The following is a 26,673-nucleotide window of genomic DNA, read 5'->3' on the forward strand; positions in this document are numbered from 1 at the left end:
GATCCATTCCCTTTAAGAACTAAAGGACTTCCTCTGAAACAGTTGAGGACTTCTTCCTTTGACAGCTTCCCCAAAGATAGTCATAGTTTTACCAGTGAGATAGGGAAGTGAGAATTGAGATTACCAAGGTCAACCCAGTTCATTCATAAAGCCTAGACATTGATAGACATGTACTGTATGTAAGGGTTTTCTGGTGAAAGAGAAGCAGACCAAAAAGCAGCATGGTGGTTATTCATGTTCTTTAATTTATAAAGAAACTACACATGAGATAACTAACAAAAACAACAAACGTGAGAAAACCTAAAACAGTCCTATCTGGTGCAAACACACAGACAGGAACAATCACCCACAAACACACAGTGAAACCCAGGCTACCTAAGTATGATTCTCAATCAGAGACAACTAATGACACCTGCCTCTGATTGAGAACCATACTAGGCCGAAACATAGAAATTCCCAAAACCTAGAAAAACAAACATAGACTGCCCACCCAACTCACGCCCTGACCATACTAGCTAAATACAAAACACAGGAAATAAAGGTCAGAACGTGACACTGTAACTATTTAATTGGGGAGACGTTAATTCTTTGTTAATTTCTTGACATGTGTGTTTGTATGTGTGTTTGTGTGTGTGTGTGTATGTGTGCTTGTGTAAGTACGTGTGTGTGTGTGTGTGTGTGTGTGTGTGTGTGTGTGTGTGTGTGTGTGTGTGTGTGTGTGTGTGTGTGTGTGTGTGTGTGTGTGTGTGTGTGTGTGTGTGTGTGTGTGTGTGTGTGTGTAACTATTTAATTGGGGAGACGTTAATTCTTTGTTAATTTCTTGACATGTGTGTTTGTATGTGTGCTTGTGTGTGTGCTTGTGTGTGTGTGTGTGTGTGTGTGTGTGTGTGTGTGTGTGTGTGTGTGTGTGTGTGTGTGTGTGTGTGTGTGTGTGTGTGTGTGTGTGTGTGTGTGTGTGTGTGTGTGTGTGTGTGTGTGTGTGTGCGTGCTGAGTACAAGAGTTACTGGCAGAGGCCATTTAGATTAGAAGCACTGACACGTCACTGAAATACAATCGCTGGGATTTTCATTCTGTGTAATAGCCTGTGTCCTTTATTGAACGCCTGGGGTAGATATTCAACACAGCTACTGAGGCTGAGACCAGCACAGACTGGTGCCTGCTGAGGATAGCTCTCTTTCATTCGTTGTTGATTTCAACTGCTTCAGGAGCGATATATTAGTAGACCTTTATAACTGATAACGCAGATTGTCCGTTTATTAATCTTTCTTTTTAACATGTTCAATGACAATCCAGAGAAGAAGTATTCGCTTTTTTATATACCAGTATACATTTTTTTCCACTAAGAGGGCTGCAGAGAAACGTGCTCTGTCTTTTGGCCACGTGTGGTCTCAGTCATCTCCTTCTCTCATTCTTTCCCTGGAGGGGGGAGGCCAAGGGGGGCCTGTTAGAAAAATACCCAGCGTGTTTACTGAGCGTGCCCAGACCAACAGCTGCCATGTCCTCCGTGCACAATATGCCACGCTTGGCAAGGCTGGCACTGGCAGCCATCTTAGAATATCTCTCTCTGTATCAATCTCTATCTGTGTTTGTCTGGGTATGTCTATGTCCTTTCCTGCTGCCCTTTAATATCTCCCTGTCTTTCCTGTCTATGCCAACATTTTCTGTCTCACTATCTTTCCTCTTCCCCCTCCATTTCTCTTTCTTTTCTCTCTCGCTCTCCCCCCCTCTCTAAATCCCTCTCTCTCGCTCTCTCCCCCCCTCTCTCTCTCACACACAGACACACACACATACATACACACACACACACACACACACACACACACCGTCCATGGTCATGCCTCAGTACAGCCTAATTGTTTTCTGGGCTCTAGCCACCCGTGTTACATTGGGGGGGGGGGGAGATGGGTGTCCTATCCCCAGGCATGGTAATCATCAGTAGCTTGCTCTCACCTACCTGTAATATGTCACTAGTGTCAGAGCATGTGACGATTGGTTGACAAGTTGAATCAGGTGTGCTTGTTGTCCATGGTTACAATACAAAATGTGTACTGTTGGGTGTACTGGAGGACCAGGGATTGGGAAACACTGCTCTAATTTATCAACCAGCTTCTGTTTTGTTCTGCATTTTTTTTTTCATTTTTAAAGTAACATTATGTTGGATGTTGTAATGAGAATCTCCTGGTGTTTCACGGCATGCGTCCTGACAGAAACGTCAACCACCCCTCATTTCATCTGCCTTCCTTCTCTTTCATCAAGGGCAAACTCAGCATTTCTGTCCCTCTATTTCTTTACCCCCCCCCCTTGACTTCTTGATCCACTGCCCTTGTAGATATGATTTATAAGCAGACATTGTAATAATAATAATCTCTCTCTCTCTCTCTCTCTCTCTCTCTCTCTCTCTCTCTCTCTCTCTCTCTCTCTCTCTCTCTCTCTCTCTCTCTCTCTCTCTCTCTCTCTCTCTCTCTCTCTCTCTCTCTCTCAGCATTTCCATGATGGACGTAAAGCACAGCAACACATTGAATGCTCGTGGAAACAGCTGGAGTCGGTGAGTACTGTGTGCAGTGTAGTATTACCGACTAGAGTATTATAGTCAGAGTACTACTACAGTTATGACAACGCAGCAGTCATAGTGTGCATGCAGTTGCTACATTGCAGTATGGTAGGTGGAAAAACTGAAGCCCATTACCTGGCAGTGAGAATGGCAGCTAGTCAAGTTTAGTGGGTATTGAACTGTTGAATAAAAATCACTAGGCAGGAATTTACACAGGAGTATACTCATAAAATACAGCCGTAATACAGCCTTCCTCCCGAAGCCATTCCATCCCAATGAGAAACTAAACCGAAACAATTGCCCTTTTATTGGGAATGAGAAAGTGTGTCGAGACTAGAACAGCAGAGCTCAAAGTTTATCAACGGTCATAACTGCATCTCAGATTGAGATTGAGATTAGATCAGATTGAGAAGTGAAGTGCAGGTGGGGAAATTGTGTGGTGCCCTATGCTTCCTGGACAAGTGGGATTTGTATCAAAGGTTTCATTTATGATAACATTTGACCATTAGCCTTGTTAAATGCACTGCCAGAGACTGGTCAGAATGCATTGAAGCAGATTAAGATATTCCCTCATTAACAGGTTAACAGGTCAACAGTTCCGAGGTTCTCAGAAACACGGACGCTTTGTTATCAGGAACCTCTGATCTCAGAACAGCTGTGTTGAGTAGAGTTTCAAGGACACTGCAGCAAATTATTGTGCATTCCTGAAGCATTTTTCCTGGACAAGCCTAGAATAAAGGGTTCTCTCCAAGCTGATCTCAAGTCGTGAAGCAGGAGAGGCCAACAAAATGAAGGCGTGGAAGAAAGGAGTGGAAGGAGTGTCTATGTGTTTGTTTTCTCTGTAAAGGAGAGCCTATCCCTGTGATTTATTTTGGGAGCCTGTGCAGGGCATTCCCTATCACGGTGTGGTTGTCCTTTGAGGGAGTGAGAGGAAGAGAGAGAAAACAGAGAGAGGAAAACAGATGAAGAGAGAAGGAGTGAGGGAGAGAAAGAGGGAGAAAACATAGAGAGAGGAAAAAATATACTGTACATAGAGAAAGAGAACATGGCAGCTCTCCTCCCTCTCTCTGTCCTCAATGTCCCCATTGTGCATGGAGCAGCTAGGCAGGGATCAGAGTGCACCCTCACAGAACAAACACTAATTGTTCAGAGCAAGAGATGGAAGAAGGGATGGTTTTGCGCACAAACGGCCACCATGAACATTTATTTAATCTTCAGACAGACTTGACTTTGAGAGAGAGAGAGAGAGAGAGAGAGAGAGAGAGAGAGAGAGAGAGAGAGAGAGAGAGAGAGAGAGAGAGAGAGAGAGAGAGAGAGAGAGAGAGAGAGAGAGCCTCCGGCTGTGTCAGAAGCCATATGTCCAATGTAGGATAACTGACGTCTATGGCACACAATGTCTCATTTGCAACTATATGCCGTCCACTCTGTGTGACGTCAAATCCCTCTCCATTCTCCCAAGTTTCCAAAGGGCAAATGTATATTAGCCTATATTATTAGTGAGCATGTCTAGGCCATACTGTATATGAGTGAAGTCTGTAGCATAGTATACTACAGTAGATATATTGCACCGACTGAGGTAATGTTATATTAGTGAGCTGATCTAGACCATAATATGTATGAGTGACATCTACATGAACTGTGTGACTTCTCCCCTTAGAGTAAACGGCGGTTCGAGAGGGACTGTAAAGAGGCGGACAGGGCGCAGCAGTACTTTGAGAGAATGGACGCCGACATCAATGTGACGAAGGCAGACGTGGAGAAGGTATGTTCTGTCACTGCTCTCCCGCTTACCACAAACCAATCACAGACTCTCCTGCTTAACACTAACCAAACAAATGCAGATGCTCACTGCTCTCCTGCTCTACACCCGACCAATCCCTCTCTTTGTACTGTACCACACCCCCCCCCTCTCCCTCTCTCTCGCTCTCTCTCTCCCTCTCTCCCTCTCTCACCCACCCCATGAGGGTGAGGCACCAGTAACAGTTTGTTTCGCTGCAGGGCTTTCTGTACAGGCTGGCACTGTCTCTCTCAGTCAGCAGCAGCACAATGACAGTGATCTCCCACTTCTCACCACGGCTGATAGCAGAACTGACTGAGTCCTCATTATCACTGCTGGCCAGGCCAGAAGCAGAGTAGCCAGTCACTGTGGCCTGCCTGTCTACCGTGTCGCTTGGCAGCACAACCAGCTTTGTGTCCGTGTGTGGGCTGAGGGAGGGGGGGGTTGTTTGTGTGTTTGTGTGTGTGTGTACATTGTTGTCTCTATCCAAGCCTCCATCCATGCGTGCTGGGAAAAGTAGTATTTGAGTCGTGTGAATATCTTGTCTGTTTATCTGTGTTTCTGCTCTCCCTGGCAAATTCCACCAGTCACCTCAATTGTGGCCTTTTTATAAAAAAGCTTTTGGGGCCTTGTGTCGATGCCACCTCATGTGTCCCGAATCATCGGTCGGGAATTGGGATAGCCTCTGACGTCCTTGCCTTTAACCCACACAGTGCCGCCCACGCCACGCCATGCTGCAAGGCATCATGGGTCACCACCGCCAGCATCCTGGCGTGTTGCTTCATCAGCAGTCCGCCCAGCAGCGACCCAGGCTTAGAGCTCAGAGCTGAAATGGCTCAGATCCGATTATGATGCTAATACAGGCCTGAACAAGAAGCCTCTATGTCCCCACTGAGACTGACTCACAGCCAAACAGCCACAATGGGTGGGCTCAGACCATTGGCTCGGACCAGAGCAGCACTGTACAGAACTGGACTGACAGGAACTGAACTGAGATACAATATCAGCCCTGATTCTCCCTCAACAACAAAAACCACATAACCAAGTCTGGGAAACAAGAGTGGCACTGAGTCCCCTATATTTTTGGAAATGATCTCTCAATGATCTCTTGATCTCTCAAGTAATTCCCTGCTTGGTTATGAGAAACCAAACAGGGATGTTTTTACTGCATGTGAAGATTGATGTTAGTCCACGTAAAATTGGTGACACTCTATATATAATGTTATGGTAAGGGAAGGCAACATAGCTCTTGGGAGTCTTGTATGTAGAGCTTATCATTGCCAGTGGATTGTCTGATACATTAACATTCCACTTGTGGTAAACAGGCCCAGTCATAGATAAGCACGGGTCTGTAAGTACTCACACTCTACCCCCACACACAGTACACACATTGCTGTGTTCACCAGTTGTGTGTTTTTCTATCTAACGGAACACTGCAGCAGTGTTAACAGTTCCTACATTATTCGTACATAGTATCTGTTGCGTGGGTGTTTTTGTCTTGACTCTGACCGCACTCTCCTCATTTAACATACTCCGATTCGCTTTCTCTTCTGAAGACATGGAGAAAAACAAAACGCGGAAATCGATAACGCTTTTATAATACACCCAGCTGACTTTGGGACGTTCATTTTCAATTTTTCCCTTCCTTTTTGTTATTTTTGAGACAAAATTTCCCGGCATCTGCTCTTTTACTCTGTGCCGTCTTCTTTCCAACAGTTACTCAGCCTTTGTCTCGTTGCTGTTGTCATGGCAGACCATAAGCGGCCCGCTATCGTTCTGATCATAGTGTCAGATGGGGAAAATGTGTGTCTTTCTGTTTCGGTCTGGGAATCGGAGAGCTGGGGTGGAATGGTGCCTTATCTATTTTAACGTGACCTGTGTTCCTCAACTCTCTCTCTCACACTGGCACATAATATCATCACGGACACAGCATTGCAAACACGCTGAGATCACTAGTACAAAGTCGTGTACCAAATCCATCACTTTCTATCACACACAGAGCGATTCTTGTTATCCTTGAACAAATCTACTCTGAAACAAAAGGTGCACATCTCACACACGTGCTTACGGGTTTAGAAAAAGGAGAGGGCGCCTGTACCACGTCAGATTGAAATGTGTTCCGTTTTAAGGTTGCATCCCAACATTACACTTCACACACATCCCTGACGACTGAAATAGAACGAAACTGTTTGACATAGAAACACTGGATTCTCATCAGGTTTTCATTACGAAACATATGAATAACGTTCCACCCGCGAGGCCAAAGAGGGCGCTTTCGGTCACTGACTTAGGAAAGGGCTACCCCAGGCCATGTAAGAGGCTGCTCGATGATCCTGGCAGACAGTTCAGCCGTGTGAAACCAAAACGCCTCCATGTGTTCTTGCTCCTACTCTGTCTGAAGAGACCGATTCCCTCCCTCGGTCATTTTCGAAGACCTTGGGAGTGTTACGAAGGCATGACATGTCACCACCCCAACCATGAATACGTTGATTTGAGTTATGGTGGTGATTGGATCACTCAGTGTTGGATTGTGTTTTTATGTGTTTATCTTGTGGTATGTTATCACAAGCACTGCCGAGAGAATTCGGTAATGCGGAAACTGTTGTAAATCTTAACCTTAATTACACTCCTAACTATGTTTAAGATAATAGCAGTATTTCACATGGGATATATTTGGACTAGGGAAATCCAAGGCTGTGTAGTCTAAGTTAGGACCATATCTCAGAGCGGTCGGTAATAATCAGAGAGACTGGAGTTTGTTGAGCTGGGGTTCTTGTGGTTTTAGTAAGCAGCTGGCGCAAACCTCACAGCTTCCTGTCTTCCACTGATGGGGAAAAAAATACCACAATTACGGTTTGGCTGCTTCACCGCTTAGATTTAGACAGGTCCCCGTATGGCTCTGTGTGGACCCCGTACTTTCACTGAGTCTCCTATGGAGTGTTGTCTTAGTTGGAAAGCACTGACGATGGTAGAAAAGAAGCTCTACTGCTCGGTGCCCCTCACGCCTCAGTTGTAAAGTACGCTAAAAGGGCACGATAGAGGCCTACCACTTGTAAATGATGGACATTTCAGTGGGTATTACAAACATTTAGAAGCCTTTTTAAAACTCCAATACACTGCTTTTCAGGAAAAATTCTCAGCAACAAAAGAGTGATTCTGTATTTGTTTAGCTACTGTGGTTAACAATACCAGTGTTAAAGTAGCCCTAACGTGATGTTGTTACCCTGTTCTGGCACAGCTTTGTGTTAATTTACCCATCATCCGCGTACTTCCCCCTTCTCTGGATGAACTCGTCCTCATTGGTCGAGGACATGTAGCAATGACTCAGTGGTGGAAAAAGTTGCCAATTGTCATACTTGAGCAAAAGTAAAGATATCTTAATAGGAAATGACTCAAGCAAAAGTGAAAGTCACCCAGTAAAATACTACTTGAGTAAAAGTTTTTAATTATTTGGTTTTAAAATATACTTAAGTTTCAAAAGTAAGTGTAACTGCTAAAATATACTTTATATACGATAAATCATTTCAAATTCCTTTCCTTTCAAGAATTAAGCAAACCAGACGGCACCATTTTCTTGTTTTTTAAATTTACGGATAGCCAGGGGCACACTCAAACGCTCGCGCAACACAAGTGAAGCATTTGCGTTTGGTGAGTAGGGATGACCAAGGATGTTCTCTTAATAAGTGCATGAATTTGACTATTTTAATGTCTTGCTAAGCATTCAACATGTAATGAATAATTTGGGGTGTCAGGGAAAATGTATGGAGTAAAAAGTACATCATTGTCTTTAGGGATGTAATGAAGTAAAAATTCAAGTTGTCAAAAAATATAAATAGTAACGTAAAGTACAGACACCCCAAAAAAACTACTTAAGTAGTACTTTAAAGTATTTTTACTTTCGTTTTTTTTACCTCTCTGCTAGGACTAAACTGGGTCCTGTTCAGCAGGAAGTGGCTAACACTTTTGTGTGTGTATTTTTGTTGTTGTTATTTATTTTCCTGCCATACCTTGAAGCGAAGTTCCCACAAGGTAGGTCCACACTGGGCAGAGCATGTGTTTATATCTGTGGGAACGCACACACACACACACCGTCTCGAGTCTCGACCTTGTTTCTCAACATACACACAGGTCACCCCCAAAAACACAATCACCTGTTCAAGCCTTGCTAGTGACCACACCGACTCTCATTGAGCACTGTCCTATATCTGTACTCTGTCCAGTACTGGACAATGTCCATATGTCCTCTCAGGTATATCTGTTATAGCTCTGTATTGTAGTTTTTATTTTATTTTTACCTTTAATAACTTATCTTTGGTGTCTTTGTATCGTTGTCTTTTTTTTCTGTGTAAGAACAGAGAATTGATATCTCAGTCACTCGATATGTGTAAACTTCTGCTTTGCTTTATCCTCATACCGTTCACATGAATCCACATCTTGCTCGGCTTATGGGACTATGCAAGCAAAAGCATCTATAAGTTATCTCTGTCCATTTTCTTCCTTTCCCAAAACACTCCCACTACCATTACCACATTTTCGCCTGTAAGGTACATTGATGTGTGTAAGACATTTCAGTCTCAGAATAGCTTTGAAGCTTTCGGTTTTGTTTTCGAGATTGAAGCGTCTTCTACAGAAGAGGTGGGAGTGGCGTGTGTGTGTATCACAGAGGTACGTAGGTTAGCTGCTGTTTACTTCCTAGAGCGTCGACAGGATGTGAAAGGGGCTGAGAGGTTTTGTCATCAGTCGTGTTGCCATGGTGGTGTGTGCCTGTCCTTCCGCACACCTGCCTCTCTCTTACACGCATTCACGGGCCTTCTGTATAAGTGTGGTAGCGAAGAGTTTGTGTCCTTCCCCATTAGCTGGCTGTGTGTGTAACTCTGGTTAATGTGTGGGTGGAGAAGTCTGGGCTAGACTGTGTCTCTGTCCTCCAAGATGTGTAGGAGGAGGAATGGGGAGATGAAAGTGTGTGTGTGTGTGTGTGTGTGTGTGTGTGTGTGTGTGTGTGTGTGTGTGTGTGTGTGTGTGTGTGTGTGTGTGTGTGTGTGTGTGTGTGTGTGTGTGTGTGTGTGTGTGTGTGTGTGTGTGTGTGTGTGTGTGTGTGTGTGTGTGGGGAGGGGGGGAGGTTAGGGTTATGAAACTGGACGCTGTCCTTCTAATGCTCCTGCTAGGACGCTGAGATATAGGAGACTTTGGCCATGTCCTTTGACATGTTTGTTTTGTCGATGTTGGTGGTTTATCAATGACAGATGGCATGATAATCAACATGACAGATGAGATGACATAGAGCTTGTTAGTCTGTGGTGAATTCCATTCCTCCCATTCAAGGGTTAAGTTGGGAGTATTTGTCGCTCCTACGGTTCTTTCCTGTTCACGTGTGTGTTTCTCACTCATCCCCAATGGCTGCTGCCGCTACTGCTACTCCCTCCACAGACCTGCACCTGTGATAGTGTGTGTGCGTTTCTGCTTGTGCGTATGTGTGAGTAATCTCTCTGTATGTGCGTGTGTGTGTGTGTGTGTCATGAGGCCACCAAGTTCATTAAGTGTGTGCGTGTGCGTGTGTGTGCGTGTGTGTGATGTGTTTGTCTTTGTTGTCCTCCTCAGGCGCGGCAGCAGGCTCAGATGAGACACCAGATGGCTGCTGACAGTAAGAGTGAATACTCCAACTTCCTGACCAAGTTCAACCAGGAACAGAACGAGCATTACTACACTCTCATCCCCAATATATTCCAGGTAATTCAGTACTACACTCTCATCCCCAATATATTCCAGGTAATTCATTACTACACTCTCATCCCCAATATATTCCAGGTAATTCAGTACTACACTCTCATCCCCAATATATTCCAGGTAATTCATTACTACACTCTCATCCCCAATATATTCCAGGTAATTCATTACTACACTCTCATCCCCAATATATTCCAGGTAATTCATTACTACACTCTCATCCCCAATATATTCCAGGTAATTCATTACTACACTCTCATCCCCAATATATTCCAGGTAATTCATTACTACACTTTCATCCCCAATATATTCCAGGTAATTCATTACTACACTCTCATCCCCAATATATTCCAGGTAATTCATTACTACACTCTCATCCCCAATATATTCCAGGTAATTCATTACTACACTCTCATCCCCAATATATTCCAGGTAATTCATTACTACACTCTCATCCCCAATATATTCCAGGTAATTCATTACTTCACTCTCATCCCCAATATATTCCAGGTAGTTCATTACTACACTCTCATCCCCAATATATTCCAGGTAATTCATTACTACACTCTCATCCCCAATATATTCCAGGTAATTCATTACTACACTCTCATCCCCAATATATTCCAGGTAATTCATTACTTCACTCTCATCCCCAATATATCACACACACACACACACACACACACACACACACACACACACACACACACACACACACACACACACACACACACACACACACACACACACACACACACACACACACACACACACACACACACACACACACAGGTCCAGAGTAGCTCCGAGTGGAAGAAGAAAGTATTTCAATTCTTGTATGTCTCTCTGAGAGCCAATGGAAAAATGTGGAGCTCCTCTAAAACCACAGTCCTTTTCACTGGATAGAGAACAATAGAGAGACAGAGAGTACATTTTCAGACCTATGGAAGGTTCTTGAAACCACTGTGCTCAGAACTTTTGGTGGGGCATTGACCCGACGTCTTCTGACCTATATGTCTTTATATATCAGTCTGTTTAGTCCTACCCCCTCAGCAGCGTAGTGTGGGATAACTTCAGGGCCACTGTGAGCAGGTGTTTGTAATAGCATTGTCATGCGTGCTGAACATGACGTGTTTGTGTGTAGAAACTCCAGGAGATGGAGGAGAGGCGGATCGAGAGGGTGGGTGTGTCCATGAAGACGTACGCGGAGGTGGACCGCGAGGTGCTGCCTATCGTAGGGAAATGTCTAGACGGAATGACTAAGGCTGCCGAGTCCATTGAGCCTAAGACTGTGAGTACACACACACACACACACACACACACACACACACACACACACACACACACACACACACACACACACACACACACACACACACACACACACACACACACACACACACACACACACACACACACACACACACACACACACACACACACACACACACACACGATTGTGAGTTTAGTACTGTACCAAGTCACAACCATGTGGGTGCTATGTGTTGTTGATGGTATTCGCTCCTCACCAGAGTCCTTTGTATGACTAAATTCAAAAACACTGGAGGTATGTGCCTCAAATGCTCATCTGCTCGGTCATAGTAGAGCCTGGGATTACAACTGGTGTGACTCTTTTCCCTGGAGCCCTGTCACTCACTCACTCAGCCACCTGACTCAACCAATCACCACTGAGCTAATTTAGACCCCGTCTCCTGACACTCCTAAAGTTAATGGTTTCAGAGAGCGAGCTGGGAAAACAGGAGGGAAGCAGGAGCAATAATGAAAGTGGGAAGCGAGAGTGAGAGAGTGAGTGAGTGAGAGAGTGAGTGAGAGAGTGAGTGAGAGAGTGAGCGAGAGAGTGAGAGAGTGAGGGAGAGAGTGAGGGAGAGAGTGAGTGAGTGAGTGAGTGAGTGAGTGAGTGAGAGAGAGAGATGTGAAGGAGAGAGAGAGAGATGTGAAGGAGAGAGAGAGAGATGTGAAGGAGAGAGAGAGATGTGAAGGAGAGAGAGAGAGATGTGAAGGAGAGAGAGAGAGATGTGAAGGAGAGAGAGAGAGATGTGAAGGAGAGAGAGAGAGATGTGAAGGAGAGAGAGAGAGATGTGAAGGAGAGAGAGAGGGATGTGAAGGAGAGAGAGAGAGATGTGAAGAGAGAGAGAGAGATGTGAAGGAGAGAGAGAGAGATGTGAAGGAGAGAGAGAGATGTGAAGGAGAGAGAGAGATGTGAAGGAGAGAGAGAGAGATGTGAAGGAGAGAGAGAGAGATGTGAAGGAGATGAGAGAGAGATGTGAAGGAGAGAGAGAGAGATGTGAAGGAGAGAGAGAGATGTGAAGGAGAGAGAGAGAGAAGGAGAGAGAGAGATGAAGGAGAGAGAGATGTGAAGGAGAGAGAGAGATGTGAAGGAGAGAGAGAGAGATGTGAAGGAGAGATGTGAAGAGAGATGTGAAGGAGAGAGAGAGAGATGTGAAGGAGAGAGAGAGATGTGAAGGAGAGAGAGAGAGAGAGAGAAGGAGAGAGAGAGATGTGAAGGAGAGAGAGAGAGATGTGAAGGAGAGAGAGAGAGATGTGAAGGAGAGAGAGAGAGATGTGAAGGAGAGAGAGAGATGTGAAGGAGAGAGAGAGGATGTGAAGGAGAGAGAGAGAGATGTGAAGGAGAGAGAGAGATGTGAAGGAGAGAGAGAGATGTGAAGGAGAGAGAGAGAGATGTGAAGGAGAGAGAGAGAGATGAAGGAGAGAGAGAGAGATGTGAAGGAGAGAGAGAGAGATGAAGGAGAGAGAGAGAGATGTGAAGGAGAGAGAGAGAGATGAAGGAGAGAGAGAGAGATGTGAAGGAGAGAGAGAGAGATGTGAAGGAGAGAGAGAGAGATGTGAAGGAGAGAGAGAGAGATGTGAAGGAGAGAGAGAGATGTGAAGGAGAGAGAGAGATGTGAAGGAGAGAGAGAGATGTGAAGGAGAGAGAGAGAGAAGTGAAGGATGTGAGAGAGAGAGATGTGAAGGAGAGAGAGAGAGATGTGAAGGAGAGAGATGAGATGTGAAGGAGAGAGAGATGAGAGAAGGAGATGAGAGAGAGAGATGTGAAGGAGAGAGAGAGATGTGAAGGAGAGAGAGAGATGTGAAGGAGAGAGAGAGATGTGAAGGAGAGAGAGAGAGAGTGAAGGAGAGAGAGAGATGTGAAGGAGAGAGAGAGATGAAGGAGAGAGAGAGATGTGAAGGAGAGAGAGAGAGATGTGAAGGAGAGAGAGAGAGAGAGATGTGAAGGAGAGAGAGAGATGATGTGAAGGAGAGAGAGAGAGATGTGAAGGAGAGAGAGAGGGAGATGTGAAGGAGAGAGAGAGAGATGTGAAGGAGAGAGAGAGAGATGTGAAGGAGAGAGAGATGTGAAGGAGAGAAGGAGAAGGAGAGAGAGAGATGATGAAGGAGAGAGAGAGATGTGAAGGAGAGAGAGAGAGATGTGAAGGAGAGAGAGAGAGATGTGAAGGAGAGAGAGAGAGATGTGAAGGAGAGAGAGAGATGATGAAGGAGAGAGAGAGAGATGTGAAGGAGGAGAGAGAGATGTGAAGGAGAGAGAGATGTGAAGGAGAGAGAGAGAGATGTGAAGGAGAGAGAGAGATGTGAAGGAGAGAGAGAGAGATGTGAAGGAGAGAGAGAGAGATGTGAAGGAGAGAGAGAGAGATGTGAAGGAGAGAGAGAGATGTGAAGGAGAGAGAGAGAGATGTGAAGGAGAGAGAGAGAGATGTGAAGGAGAGAGAAAGAGATGTGAAGGAGAGAGAGAGGGAGACGTGAAGGAGAGAGAGGTTCGCTTTGAGAGCGAAAATTCACAATTACACTCATAATTAAACAACTGTCTTTGCCAACCTCCTGTCTTCGCCAAGGGGCTCTCTCTCTCCTCTGCCTGATGGAGAATGTTGCTAAGTTAAGTATCACGCTACATCAGGGGTGTCAAAGTCAAATGGACGGAGGGCCAAATAAAAAATTTAGCTACAAGCCGAGGGCCGGACTGTTCGAATGTTCATTGAAAATTTTTTAAATGACGCATATAGTCTAGTGAACCTAATTGAACCTACTGAAAACCTAACAAATATATTCCAATATGATCAGATAAATAAAGCAATATTTTCTTATGGCTCTGTCAGTAATCTTTAATTTTCAACAGACACAAAAGACAAATTTCCTTTATATAAAAATCCCCATAACATGAACATTAAATGAAAGAAACCGGTATTCAAGGCACCATCAGTAGCCTATATTTTCTATTTTAGCAAAAGTGGGCTAAATTTACTTCAAAGAAAAAAACAATAATAGCAATTTTCTATCATCCACTCAACTGAAATATTTTAAAAATATAATTGGATTGAAATACAATAAAATAAAGTGCAAAAATCTATTAATCAAAAACAACACTTTGTTTAAGGAGAAGTAACATGCAGTGAAAACAAATATTAAACTTTAACTTTTAAACTTGAACTGAGTAAAAACTCTAAATATGTGATTGCACAGTAATGTTCACTTGTTTGAGGTTGAGGGTGATACTTGGTGGTGTCCCATCTTTTCCACAAGTTCATCAATGTTCGGGGTAAGGCTCTGAGCTGAGGAAATCCTCAGAATTGAGTGGAGGTGTTCAGCAGTAAGTCGACTTCTGTGTGATGTTTTGTTCAAGTTCATCAAAGAAAACAGTTGTTCACACAGGTATGTGCTGCCAAACATAGACAACGTTTGAGCAGCCTGGATGCGCAGCTGGGGCATTGTGTCGGGGAGGAAACGGGCGAACTCCGCAGCACCCACTGCCGCATATTTTGCCCTCAGTGCATCATTGCATTGGAGGTCAATCAACTCCATTTGGAGGTTTGGTGGTGAGCTTTCCACGTCAACAGCAAATGGGTTACCGAGCAGTTCCAACCTGCTTTTTGTGCTTCAAAGTCAGCAAATCGGCGTCGAAAGTCAGCGGCAAGCATACCTATTTTATCAGCCAACTGTGCGCTCGGGAACGCACTGGTAGAGAGCTTCTCTTTCATGGTCTGGCAGCTGGGAAAGTGGCTCAAATTTTCTTTCCGCATCTGCGTCTCCCACAGAGTCAGTTTGGTTTTAAATGCCTTCACTGTACTGTACATATCAGAGATGACACGATCCCGACCCTGCAGCTGCAAGTTCATTGCATTCAGATGACTCGTAATGTCACACAGAAAAGCCATTTCACACAGAAACATTTCGTCTCGGAGTTGTGTTGTGTCTTTCCCTTTGCTGTCCAAGAACAGACAAATCTCCTCACGAAGCTCGAAACATCTTTGAAGCACCTTTCCCTGGCTTAGCCATCGCACCTCTGTGTGATAAGGCAAATCACCATGCTCCGTTTCTAACTCCGTCAGAAATGCCTTGAACTGGCGGTGATTCAAACCTTTGGCTCTGATAAAGTTAACTGTGCGCGTGATGATGCTCATTACATGCTCCATTTTCAAGGCTTTACCGCACAACGCTTCCTGGTGTATGATACAATGATAAGCTGTCAGCTCACCTGTCGCGTTTTCCTCTTGCATCTTTTCCCGTATCTTCGCAACCAGTCCGCTCCTGTGTCCACACATCGCAGGTGCTCCGTCGGTTGTCAAACCCACAAGTTTTTCCCAAGGCAGCTCCATCTCATTTACACATCTTGACACCTCTTCATACAAATCATGCCCCGTAGTTGTGCCATGCATAGGACGTAAAGCCAAAAACTCCTCTGTCACGCTTAGGCTGGAGTCCACTCCGCGGATGAAAATTGACAACTGGGCAATGTCAGAAATGTCGGTGCTCTCATCCACAGCCAAGGAATATGCAATGAAATCTTTTCCCTTTTTCACAAGCTGCTCTTTTAGATTGATGGACAACTGGTCTACTCTCTCGGCAATGGTGTTTCTGCTCAGACTCACATTTAAAAAGAGTTGCCTTTTTCTGGGCAAACTTCGTCACAAACTTTAATCATGCAGTTTTTGATGAAATCCCCCTCCGTAAATGGCCGGGCTGATTTAGCGATCTCTTCTGCCAAAATAAAACTGGCCTTGACAGCAGCCTGGCCTTGTGATTTGGCTTTTTTGAACAGAGCCTGTCGAGATTTGAGGCCTCGTTTTAATTCCTCTGCCTTTTGTAGCCTTTGTTCCATGTCCATATTCTTGTTGTTGTCCGCGTGTTTCGTTTCATAATGTCGTCTCAGATTATACTCTTTCAGTACCGCCACACTTTCTCCACACAGAAGACACACAGGTTTTCCAGCTACCTCCGTGAACAAATACTCCGACTCCCACCTTGTTTGAAACCCCCAGTTCTCAGTGTCCACCTTCCGTTTTGCCATTTTTGATGGGTATCTGAAAGTTAATTTTACTGTGATGCTGACAACTGCTGTACCAATAAATATTGAAATGAAGCAGCCTACTGCTCGGTGCGTCACCGTTGCATTGTGGGAAATGTAGTATTGGTGCGTGTAAAAGATCTGCGGGCTGCCGGCTTGCTGCGGTCTGCGGGCCGGTTCTAATAATAAATCAAGATCATCCCAGGGGCCGTAAAAAACCTTCTCGCGGGCCGGATGTGGCCCGCGGGCCTTGACTCTGACATATGTGCGCTACATCATGGCAGGAGGGAGCAGCTTTTCTGGATCTGGCCAGTTTATTGTCTGCACACTCAAAGTTAACTAGCAGTTCCCTACAAAACTGGGAGAAGATGAACTGATGCACTTAACCAGATAACAAACACCAATGTTGTTATTTTATCTCAAGTCATTGAGGCATGAGTCATTCATATTGGCCAACACAATTAGATTTTTCAAGCATTCAATCCAGTATGCTAAGATGGCGGACCATATCTTAGTGCAAGCAATAGAAAATCATCAGCTTTTGATGTGTTTGTGTGTGGGTTAGAGAAGGAAGGGGAGATGACTAAGCTAAGGCCTGTGCTTTTGCCTGTTCCGGGAAACAAAATAGGGATAACAGAGGCTGATGACCTCTAACCTTTGACCTTATCAGTATAGATAGGATAGAGATCAAGACCTCACAGCCTGCTGATTAACGAGCTTCTTCCTGACTGTCAGTCCCTGACGTTTGGTGTTTTCACCATAGCTCCTGTGTGACAGTTCCAGGTCGTTCCCCTCTCCCTCAGTTCAGGCTGTGGAGCCTCCCCGACCTCCGGTCACCCCCTGCATCCATCTTGATTGAGCCGAAGTAATGAACTGATAACAACAACTGGAAATAGTACAATAACAAATCAAGTCTTCCTGGTCTAGGACATTTCTGTCCTATGCTATTTCTGGACTTGGTTGAGGGAAACACAATCTGGTTTTAGGAATAGAAATAGAGTGAACAGAATTGTTTCTTTTAGATCAGTGTTTCAATCCTGTCTATATCTTTTCTCCATCCAGTCATATCCAAATGTTTGCTTAGCCATAAGATCTGAATTCCCCCTACTATCTCTCTCCCCACTTGATCCCACCCCACCAGGACTCGAAGCAGGTGGTGGAGTCGTATAAGTCTGGGTTCGAGCCCCCAGGGGACGTAGAATTTGAGGACTATGGGCCAGGCCAGTCCATGAAGAGGACGGTCTCCGAAACCAGCCTGTCCAACTCACGAGGAGAGGCCAAGGAACGACCCAGCGGGGGCAAGAGCAAGGGCAAACTGTGGCCTTTCATTAAGAACAAGAACAAGGTAACACACACACACTCTCTCACACACCTACTCGAAGGTCAAGACTAAATTTGGGGGGGGGGTTGACCTCACTTCACTTCATTCTCCCTGTACAAGAATAAAGGACAAGAATGTGCATTGTTTTTGGCCATACTGTCTTTAACAGGGCTCCGATAATTGTCAGAGACTTGTTGTAGGTCTTGGTGTTACTGTGTAGTAAATAACAGTAAAATGTGACTTTAATGTTTCATTTGGGTTGTCATTATAGTTCTGTTGGGTTGTTATTTATTGTTCTGGTCATTTTGTGATTACAGTACGTTAGTAGTGTTGTCAGTGTTATTATTTGCCACCCTTTACCCCCCCCCATCCCCCTGCTGGTTACTCACTGGTCATCAACATCATCCTCACTGTCGTTGAGCCACCAACCAACTCTTAACTTTAATGTGTTAACATAACAAAAACAACCAACTAATGCATCCTCCATAACTGAGTCCCACCCCTCCTCCCCCTCCTCCCTTCCACTCCCTCTCTCTGGGCCGGACAGATTAACTCACTCCCCTGCACACGGACCGTCTGTCCTGTAGCCTAATAACAGTCTCCTTCATTGACCCTCCTCTTACATCGGGGGGTCTGTCTGGAATGGCCTCTTATCCCACAGCACGGCCCCTTGGTTCTGTATGGCTAGGCTGTCTAACACGGGGCCATTTGGGATGAGGGTCTAAGGTTGGAAGTGGCACCATTCGTACCTAATGGTGTCACTTCGTGATAGAGCTAGGGTGTGTGTGAGCGTCTGTGGCGTGTGGGTGTGCATGTCACTCACTAGCGCCGACTCCCTGCGGTTTGAGCATGATGTGTGTTGTTTGTTTGGTGTTCGTCCTGTTATATTGTAAGTGTGTTATATTTATGAGACTCTAAAGCGTAAGGGACAACTAATGACAGGGTGTTTGTCCTTAGCTTTTTTTGTGAGGCCATGCACGTACTGTACCCCGAGAGTGTTAAGGCGTCCGGATGCTTCCCATCCAAAACAGTTTGAGCGTATATTACGATAACATTTTGTGACGTTTTTTGTTTGTTTTTGGTCTTCGCCAAGGTATGTTTTTCTGCTGTTCGTGCACACAATATTTTTTCTTGAGGCAAGCCCAAGGTGGGAAGCCGAAGTCTACGCCCCATTCGCCGGTGATTGGTCAACAGTAGGGTTTCTTCAATTAAGTCATTCAAGGAGAGACACCTCGCTTTCCTGCACATTTTTTCACTCGAGAAATACTGCACCAAACATCTGAGATGTAAAATTGAGCGACCAGGATCTCCTCTGCAAAAACGGCAAAATGAATGACAGATTTCTTTCAGTTATCTTCGATTAATTCTGACTATTTTAAGAAAGTGTATACTGGCTACGGCATCCCAAGAGGGACAAACAGTCCTATTGTTTTTCAAGCCAAGGTCTTAAAAAGGGCACATTCGTTCAAACCAAAGCATCCTGATGCCTTTAAGGGGAACAGAATGTCCTGGAAGGACAAAGACACACACATTACAGGGAATCAGAGAGGTGCGGGTGGTTGTCATAATCGACCTCTGCTCCTTTGGTGCCCGGGGAAGTGTGGGTTAACTGCCTTGCTCAGGGGGCAGAACAACATATTTTTACCTTGTCAGCTCGTGGATTCGATCTAGGGACTTTCCAGTTACTGGCCCAACGCTCTAACAAGTAGACTACCTGCACAGTGAAAACATGTGAGACTTGTATCAGAGCAGAGCCGATAAGGAAGACACGTGTTAGATATTCTATAGATAGCAAAGGGCTAGGATCTATATCCAACTAGAACTCCTCTCTGAATTAAAAGAGCAGCAAACCATTTACTTGATTTATTTACGTTTCATTAACTTTGGTTTTAAAATATGGGTATCCAAAGCGCTTTCATGCATGTTCTCTCACTGAGTATCAAAGCAATCTGTCAGTACAAATGGCAGATCTCTCTCTAGCTCCCAAAGGGCCGATCGCTCATTAATTGAGCGTTAAGTGGTTTGGGATTGCAGGAGTTCGGTTTCTGTGATTGAAATTCAGCCACTGTCACATCTCGGAGGATATGGTGAATTTCTAGTCCAAGAGCTCGCATGTGATGACGTCCCCCCCAAAAAAACCACTTGCTACAAAATGGAAGCTTGCATGTGCTTCCTGTAAAGCTGTCTGTTTAAATGTGTGGCAGCTGCAGCACCTTGCAATAACACTCTACTAACACTTCTGACTCACTCTGTTTAGAAATGTTACGGCCGTCGCTTGACAAGTTGTTTTTACTTCACGTTTGTTTGTCTGACAAGATTATACCACATAACAGCTGGTTACTTATGACACTGGGTTTGTTTGTGTTTGATACCTCTTTTGGTTGTCTCTGTTCCCGTTGGGTTTTTCTGTTACCTGTTTTTAACATTATTTGGGCCCTTATTTATTTATCTCGTTTTGTGTTCCTCCCTCCTTCCTTTTTTGTCCTCTTGTTTTGATTCTGCCCCTTTTCCTCCTCCTCCTCTTCTTCTTGTCCTCCGTCACGGCTCCCTCTCATACTGGTAGCTTATGTCCCTGTTAACGTCCCCGCACCAGCCCCCCTGCCCCCCCAGCCTCCAGCCCCCCCTCACCCTCTGCTGTTCCCAACGACCCCCAGTCTCCCAAGCAGAACAAGGAGCCCCTCTCCAATCGCTTCAATGAGTTCATGGCCTCCAAACCCAAAATGACTTGCCTCCGGAGCCTGAGGCGAGGGGTAAGTGTGTGTGTGTCATGCTGTGAGTGTTTGTGGTTGTGTGTCTGTGAGAGTGTGGTGAGTGTGTGCGTGTGCGTGCGTGCATGTGTGTGTGCTCGCCTGTCCCTGAGCTCTGTGGCGTCGCTGTATGGGGGAGGTTATACTCCAGCTGGCATCAGGCCTAAATTCTTCAGGTATCTCTTAATAATCTGTAATTGGCTATCGATTAGATCTTCATGATTTCCCAGTGTGCCAGAGATAACATCTCAACCTTACAATGAAATTTGCTGGTCCAAATCTATTTAGGACAACTCTGTCTATCCTCCAGCCTCCCCCATACGGCGTTCTGTGTCTGTATCTGTGTTACGCTTCTCTAGCATGCTTCCATAGTTCTGCGCTAGCGGAATCACATATTCAGTCGTCTGTCTGTCTGTCTTTCCAGACATAAACTCATGAACTCTCCAACCTGTTTCCTCAGTCTCCACTTTGAACTCTAAAACTGCTTCACACACAATGACAGTGTCACCAGAGCTCCCTCCCAATGACAGACATGTGTAGGTATCCTACCACATTGTAGCTCTCCTTGGAGAGTCGCCATGATGATGCAATGAACGAAAGCACAAGTAGTACATTTGCTAGGTGTAGTAATAGGGAGAGTATAAGCAACTGGAAGAAGTTTTGTTTTTTAGTCAAGAACTACTTCCTTCCTTCCGCCTATCTGGGTCAAACTGAAAATCAGTAACAGTATAACGTGTTAAGGTTATGCATAAAGTCAAAAGTCACAGTATATTGATTAGGACGTTGCGCTGGCCGCTATTGGCTGATTGAGTCACTGAGTCTGTCGGGCCGGGCCTGGCCTGGCTTGCAGCAGGGCTTTTTTTAGACGGCCCTGGGGTTCGACACACCCTCTTTATCTGCAGGTACACACACACACACACACACACGCTGCAGCTATGTGGTGTCATGGCGAGTTTCTATTCCTAAATCAGCCAGAACCGTGATCCCTGTCCAGGTCACGCCCACGGGGCCGCCAGAGGTCCCTCTTGAGGTCAAGAACGTGCTTAGCTGCTCACGTGTTCCTTCCGGCCTCAACTAATACAGTTTGTTTATGTTCGTATCTTTTGAAGGGCAACAGTTAGAATGCACTACTAGAGCCATGTATTTCTCATAGCCCGGCCCACAACCTATGATGTCTGTGAAAGCAAAGGAACAATAGTAGTAGTAGAGTAATAAAAACAATGTTCTCTCTGTGATAAATTATTGAAGGTCAGGAGAAGGAGGAAGTAGGGCAAATCTAGCAGGAAGTGAACATTTCCCAAACAGGAAGTGGAGTAATGGCCATCTTCTAAACTGGCAGGCCAGGGTAGTTCTATATCTGAAGCTTTGTTTTCTGTTAATGTTTGCAGATTCAAATGAGTTCATTCCTGTATGACCTTTCTGTAACATTTGAATGAAGTGAAGGGAAAGAAAGGAAAAAGGTCAGGTTTTTGTTTTGGTCGGGCAGGGCGATGTATTGAGCACGAGATTGCCTAAGTTTTAAGATTAATAGTGCTAAATATGAATCTCTCAACATTCTCTTCACTCCTTTTCATTATCGATATGGATGAAGTATTTCTGTTGTTTTTGTATGTGTATATTAACGTTGTTAAGAATACTCGTAGACATCAGTTTTGTGTTAAACTTTCTTTTCTTTTAGGAACTCATTTTAAAAGCAGTAGAGAAGTCAGTTCAAACATGAGCCGTCTGCTCTGCACAAGCTGGAACGGGCGGCCATATTGCCTGCCCTGCAACTGCACAGCACCTCAGTGTCATAGTAATCCACAAGGCCTCTTAAAGAAGCCCTCTATCACTGGTCACACGCATAGAGATCCTATTAAATGACTAGAGGTGCTATCTCAAACCCCTCAAAGTTCCAGCATGGTATGAAAATGGCAGCCATACATGTGGTAAAGAGGTGAATCGTACTCGACCAAAACAATGGAAATGCCATGGTAATGCATGGGGGAAGATCCTGAATCTCCTCATTGCCCCACAGGAAAATGAACCTACAGTTAGGCTATTGTTTATATGTGTATTTCATACTATGTTGAAGTAAAAATTGGAGTAAATTGCTTGTATGGATGTCGACCCCAACACATGTTCATGTCATCGTCACCAGTCAACTGCATTACAGTTAAAAACTACCAACACTGGTTTCTGTAGGGAAAGGGGGATACCTAGTCAGTCAACTGCATTACAGTTAAAAACTACCAACACTGGTTTCTGTAGGGAAAGGGGGATACCTAGTCAGTCAACTGCATTACAGTTAAAAACTACCAACACTGGTTTCTGTAGGGAAAGGGGGATACCTAGTCAGTCAACTGCATTACAGTTAAAAACTACCAACACTGGTTTCTGTAGGGAAAGGGGGATACCTAGTCAGTCAACTGAATGCATTCAACCGAAATGTGTCTTCCGTGTTTAACCCAACCCCTCTGAATCAGAGAGGTGCAGGGGGGGGGCTGCCTTAATCAACATCATCAGCGCCCAAGGAGCAGTTGTTGTTGGTTAACTGCCTTGCTCAAAGGGCAGATGGGCAAATTTTCCCACCTTGCCGGCTCAGGGAATCGAACCAGCAACCTTTTGGTTACTGACCCAACATATTTAACCTCCAGGCTACCTGCCGCTCAGGTATGCTAGCGATGCTACCAGCTTATACGAATGGGAGTTAGCATTTAACAGTCATGTCTTTCGAAGCCTGAAAAGGGACAGCTTCTAAATGCTATGCAGAGAAAACTGCCCAAAACCTAAAAATCTAACTGAAGTCAGCACATTGTGTTCCTGTTACAATACATAAAATTCGGACGGATTTGACATATATCCACTTTGTTCGATCAGATTTGTTGAATGTGGGCCAATCCGGCGTCCTTCTTCTACCACCCATTGACCTCTTTATGGCATCCATTGTGGTCAGGGAGAAATCCAAACCAGTCTAATTGGAATGAATGGCACTAGAGGGATAGGTGATTCATTTCCTGCTTTTAATTATGAAGGAAATTTAAAGTAAGGCATGTGATGAATCAGTATTTGTGTAATAGAATTATTGTCAACCTAAAATATTGTCATCAAATTAGTTTCTAAAAATTGCCTGTATGAATAGCCTCTAAAATATATATGGAAATAGACCATAAATGTCCCAATGTTTGTTTTCTTGGAAAGCTTTGTCCTATTATTATACAGTACTTGTTGCAATTACAACTTGCCTATGTCCTATCATCAAATGATTTCAGCCTGGGTATGGCTATAGGTTGACTGCATTGTTTGTATGGAATGTTATATTGACAGGTAATTTGAAACTTTATTGAAATCATTCCACTTAAACTGGCTGGCTGGCTAGCTAACAAACATACTGGGCAGATAGTCTTCAAATTCATTGTTTTACACAATATCTCATCACAGCATTGGCTGACCAACTCCCTTACCAAAATGGCTGACCTTTTGTACCGCCATAAGAAGATTAATGTCCGTTGTAGTATTCTAATTCCTAATTCTATGGTCACATGAACCAAGTTATTTGTCAATCGTAGTACAGCACTACACTGCACAGGTGCGATTAGTGAGTGAAAATATGAATATTATCATTTCAATAAACCTCAGTATTGACTGAGCAAAATATTAGTTATGAAATGTGATATCTTTGATAGGGCCAATGGCTTTGAGATAGCCAATGTCCGTTTTCTTTCCTTATGACAGGTTATATAACATGTGATATGAGTGTGTATTTTAATGTCATGCTAGTTGTGTCTGTAGGTTGGTTCTGGGTTCAGTCTTTGGCCAACAGCTGCACAGCAGAGGTATGCTTTACCCAGCATCCCCCAGTGGGAGGGCTTGTCATTCCTCAGCCCTCTGGGGCGAGAGAGAGAGAGAGAGAGAGAGAGAGAGAGAGAGAGAGAGAGAGAGAGAGAGAGAGAGAGAGAGAGAGAGAGAGAGAGAGAGAGAGAGAGAGAGAGAGAGAGAGAGAGAGAGAGAGAGAGAGAGAGAGAGAGAGAGAGAGAGAGAGAGAGAGAGAGAGAGAGAGAGAGAGAGTGTGTGGTGGATATAGCAAGGATAAATGATGACAGCATCATCAGAGTTAGTCAGAGAGTGTTTCTGTGAGAAAACACAGAAAGAAAGAGAGATGGATGATGTAAGTCAGTGTGCGTGTTTGTGCGTGTGTGTGTGTGTGTGTGTGTGTGTGTGTGTGTGTGTGTGTGTGTGTGTGTGTGTGTGTGTGTGTGTGTGTGTGTGTGTGCATGCGGGGGAGAGTGAAAACCCATTAGCCTCATTAGTAGCCCTGTGCTAATTGATGAAGCTGTGTTGTTCTCTCTCATAACCATGGCAGCAGCCTCCTACTCGCCCTCTCTCGCTCTGTTATCACAAAGACTGGAGGACTCAGGGCATACCCACGTACGCTTTCGAGGCCAGACAATATGTCGTAAGTGTGTATGTTGGCCGATGCGTGCGTGCGTGCCTTAATTAGGAAATATGTGTGTGTGTCTCAGCCATGTGCAGCACAGACAGTAGTCTCATATCATGATGATGCACTGACAGTATATACACTACCGTTCACAAGTTTGGGGTCACTTTGAAATGTCCTTGCTTTTGAAAGGACATAAAATAACATCAAATTGATCAGAAATACAGTGTGGACATTGTTCATGTTGTAAATGACTATTGCTGGAAACGGCAGATTTCACATGGAATAGCCTTCATTTCTCAGAACAAGTATAGACTGATGAGTTTCAGAAGAAAGGTCTTTGTTTCTGGCCATTTTGAGTCTATAATCGAACCCACAAATGCTGATGCTCCAGATACTCAACTAGTCGAAATAAGTTTTATTGCTTCTTTAATCAGCACAACCGTTTTCAGCTGGGCTAACATAATTGAAAAAGGGTTTTCTAATGATCAATTAGCCATTTAAAATAATCAACTTGGATTAGTTAGCACAGCGTGCCATTGGAACACAGTAGTGATGGTTGCTGATAATGGTCCTCTGTACGCCTATGTAGATATTCCATAAAAAAATTGTCCCTTTCCAGCTACAATAGTCATTTACAACATTGACAATGTCTACACTGCATTTCTGATCAATTTGATGCTCATTTAATGGACAAAAAATGTGATTTTCTTTCAAAAACAAGGATAATACATAGAAATAATAATTTATTTCCAGTCAGACACAGTTGCATATTTTTGTTTCCTTCTAAATGAGGCTAGTGTCTGTGACTGCCTCACTGTATTTCACATGGCCCTTCTGCCCTGTCGTAAGACCACACTATCCAAATGATCAGAACCAGGGATGACCTCATTTCCTGTCCCACATCTCAGCTTGTGGCTCTTTCTGTTGCAACACCACCAACCCCAGAATTGCATTGGACTCCTGCTGCAGTGCACATTTTTGGTAGGGGTCAATTCTCAAAGTGTCACAAGCACGACCCTTAAACTAAGGAAGTGGGATTGGAGCGTGGTGAATGATGGGTCTCCCCACCATTTGCTCCTTCATCTTGTTTTCTGGGGTTCACAACATTGGGTTATGGTGCTCATAACACTTTTTTCTGGTGGGGTTTAATCTACCCAGAATTCACCCCTCCAGCGCATCCTTCTATGTGCTGGCACCATGGCACCATAGCCTATCTGTATACCATGTACCTGTATCTACCCATCTGTCTGACACGTCACGTTTTGACCCTATACACTCAGCTACAACAGATACTGGGGAACAACAGACCTCCCCTGTCTATTACACCAGCAAGTTCTTAACGGAAATACCACAGTGAGAACAATTGTCAATGTCGAGAGAGATAATTAGGCACGATGGGGAGGCTGATCGAAGGCCCATTCCAGGTGAATGACTTGATTACAGGACCAAAGGGAGTATGGCCTGGCCTCATCATGGCCCCCCCGAGTGCGGCCTTTGAGCTGTTAACTGGATTTACAGGTCGTTCGCTGTAGCTGGAGCGACCCAGTGTGTGTTAAAAGTATCTCTTTCCTTTGCTTCCTACAAACTATGCCCTCATAGTAAGTCATTACAAGGATTAAAGCTGGAGCGACCCAGTGGGTGTTAAGAGTATCTCTCCTCTCTATAAGCCATGGAGCTCACAATAGGCTCTAACGATCTTTAATAGTGCAATCACTGTATGTGCAATTAAACCGAAGCAACTTACATTGTGAATTTTCCAGTTCTCTTTTTCTTCTTCTATTATTTGCCTTAATTGGCCTTTAAATTAAACAAATAT

At 44.5% G+C, this 26,673-nt stretch overlaps 1 pseudogene across 1 annotated transcript in view; it reads left to right on the top strand.

Annotated features, from left to right (window-relative positions):
- The window catches only part of LOC124007197, a 79,973-nt pseudogene that overhangs the window by 39,842 nt on the left and 13,458 nt on the right, over window positions 1-26,673 (top strand). The window contains exons 5-10 of the transcript XR_006833885.1: window positions 2,484-2,546; window positions 4,210-4,314; window positions 9,928-10,056; window positions 11,198-11,344; window positions 17,511-17,714; window positions 20,254-20,440. The product of XR_006833885.1 is annotated as a formin-binding protein 1-like (transcript). The remainder of the gene's footprint in view (window positions 1-2,483; window positions 2,547-4,209; window positions 4,315-9,927; window positions 10,057-11,197; window positions 11,345-17,510; window positions 17,715-20,253; window positions 20,441-26,673) is intronic.

The sequence above is a fragment of the Oncorhynchus gorbuscha genome, linkage group LG20, assembly GCF_021184085.1.
Source record: "Oncorhynchus gorbuscha isolate QuinsamMale2020 ecotype Even-year linkage group LG20, OgorEven_v1.0, whole genome shotgun sequence".
Lineage (NCBI taxonomy): Eukaryota > Metazoa > Chordata > Actinopteri > Salmoniformes > Salmonidae > Oncorhynchus > Oncorhynchus gorbuscha.